Source organism: Mandrillus leucophaeus, unplaced genomic scaffold (assembly GCF_000951045.1).
Source record: "Mandrillus leucophaeus isolate KB7577 unplaced genomic scaffold, Mleu.le_1.0 Scaffold74, whole genome shotgun sequence".
Lineage (NCBI taxonomy): Eukaryota > Metazoa > Chordata > Mammalia > Primates > Cercopithecidae > Mandrillus > Mandrillus leucophaeus.
Window position 1 is genome coordinate 450,983 of NW_012108030.1, and position 2,747 is coordinate 453,729.

Here is a 2,747-nt window from a genome sequence, read left to right on the forward strand (position 1 = left end):
CCTCAGCCTCCCAAAGTGCTGGGATTACAGGAGTGAACCACTGCACCCGGGCTGTGGAAAGCAGAATTTAAGAGTAATGAACTAAGATGTTTGGCAGAAACACTCTCGAAGCAAATTGTTCAGGTTGCTGCATGGCTTCTCTGAACTGTTTATAGGAAAACGGGAGGAGAGAAAAATGAATTAAAAACAATTTGTTTTCAAAGCCCAATGTAAAGATTTGGAAAATTCTCAGCCTGGCCATGTAAAGAATTAAAAGTGTATTTAGGAGAGAAAACCAAGAGGGGTGTAGCCAAGTGGCCTTGGACAAGGAGATTAGTATGGATAGGAGTAAGCCAGGACCTGATTATTGAGACAATGAGAGAATCATCCCAAAGGCATTTTAGAGATCTTTGAGACTGCTGTGCCCATTGTAGGTTCAGAGTGCCAGGGCCTTGAGGGCAGAATAGTTTCAAGGGAGTGGCCCGGGGTGCCCTTTGGACATGGGAACTCTGATACCTCAGATCTGTGATCTCTGTATTTCAGAGCAGAGGTCCTTAGCTACCCCATCTGTGGCTGACGTGGGACCAGGTGCAGACCAGCCACCACTCCAGAGGGCACACACTGTTGGGAGCCAAAAAGGCCAAAGGGATCGTGATCAACTCAGCATTCCACTGGAGGCTATATGATCAAACAGCAAACTGTTTATCATGAATGCAGGATGTGAGCAAACTCACGACTGCGCCTACCACCAAGTTTGCTGAGGGCCATCACTCCCTGGCGCTGGGCTCCTTGAAGTTATCTCTGGGAAATCTAGTGCTTATTGGTCGAATGATGCAGTCTTGCAAGCCTGCTGTGATCCAAAGGACTGACTGACAGTTACCGACAATCACCGCCCCTTTTGGTTATCTCTTTGACCTAATAACTTTGGAGGGCTGAAAAAGCTTAGGGCCTTTGTCCACTAGAGGCAAGGTGCCCCCGACCCCTTCTTCCAAATATACTCTTTTGTCTTTGTCTTTTGTTCCCATGTTTGCCCCTTTTGTTCAGTCCACCAGGGATCGAGGTCGGTTACAACACACAAACTGTAAACCTTGGCAACATGAACACAGTGGTAACTAAAAGTGTGCAGAGGGCATGAGATGTGGACTCATGGCTACTTCCATCTAGATTTCAAAGAATGCCTCAGAGATCCTTGGAGCCTAGGCATAGAAATGCCGTAGCAGTGAGGCTGTCCCTGGAAGTCCCTACTAGGGCAATGCTCAGTTCTAGCTGTGGAGGCAGGGCCAACTTCAGACTCCCTGTTAGGATAAGGTCCAGTAAAGCCCTGGGAGCAGGGCCACCGATGAGACCCCAAAACTGTAGAGTCACCGGTATGTGATTCCAGCTCAGGAGAGCTGCAGGCGCTGTGAGAACGTCCATGTGGGGTGATCCCAACAAAACCAGTGAGACAGGGATCCCCAGGATGTTGGAACCCAACCTCTACTCCAGGATGTCTGGAAGGTGGGACATGGAGTCAGAGATTATTGTCAAGCCTTAGTATTTAATGTATGTGCCCTGTTGGGTTTCAGCCTCACATGGGAACAGCTACCCCTTGTTTCCTGTTTCTCTCTTTTGGAATTGAAATATCTAACCTGTGTCTGCCCCACCATTGTATTTTGGAAGCACATAACTCGTTTGATTTCATAGGTTCACAACTAGAGAGCAGTTTGCCTTCGGATGAAATGCACGTTTGAGTCTCACCCATATCTGATTTAGATCATAGTTAGGTACAACTCTAGACTATAGGCTTTTGAATTGGTTGTAGAAATAAGGCTTTGGGAGCCATTGGGATAGAATGTATTTTGTCTGTGAGAAGTACATCAATTTTGGGTGCCAGGGATGGAATGCTATGGTCTGAGTTTTTTTTTTTCCTCCTCTGCAATTCATGTTGAAACTTAATCCCCAGTGCCCAATCTTTAAATATTATGAGGCATGGCCGTTAGGAGGAGATTGGGTCACTAGAAGTCGGCCTTTATCAGTGGGTATGGTGTTCTCGTCAATGATGTATCAAAAGGCTTATTCTACGGAGTTCACTACTTTTTGGCCCTTCTGTCCCTTCTGTCATGTGGGGGACACAGCATTCGTCCCCTACGAAGCAACAAGATCATCTTGGAAGCAGGGATCATCCCTCACCAGACATCAGTCCTGCTGGCACCTTGATCTTGGATATCCCAGCCAGCAGAATCATGAGAAATACATTTCTATTATTCATAAATTACCCAGTCCGTTTTACTCGGTACAGCAGCACAGAGAGACTAGGACCTACCGTCACCATAATTTAACTGTTTGTTTCTTTTGATTCAAGACTCATTCTCAGACATCTGGGTTCAGATGCCTGCTCTGCCATTTTTAGGTTGTTGACCTAGGTGACTTTTTAGCATTTTCTGTGACATAGTTGTCTCGTAGTAACATGGGAAAAAAATCTCTCTATCTATCTATTATGTTGTTATTTGAATTAGAACATGTAAAGCATTTGGAGTAATGCCCAGCACATGGGGAGTGTTCCAGAACTGTAGTCATTGCTGTTGCTCTGGTCATCACAGTTTTTAGTTTCTAACCTTTCTTTAAAGCTGCTATGGACATTGTCATCTCGAAGACACAACTCTTATACTAGCTCATCTGGACACTCAGTTGATATATTGAACATAATATCTAACATTTATACACATAACCACTTATTCATTTCTTTGTGTATTTCTTGCATTGTACACAAAAATGAGAAGTGTACACTG

At 44.9% G+C, this 2,747-nt stretch overlaps 1 protein-coding gene across 1 annotated transcript in view; it reads left to right on the plus strand.

Annotated features, from left to right (window-relative positions):
• The window catches only part of ZNF836 (zinc finger protein 836), a 17,493-nt gene that overhangs the window by 3,356 nt on the left and 11,390 nt on the right, over positions 1-2,747 (plus strand). The window lies entirely within an intron of this gene.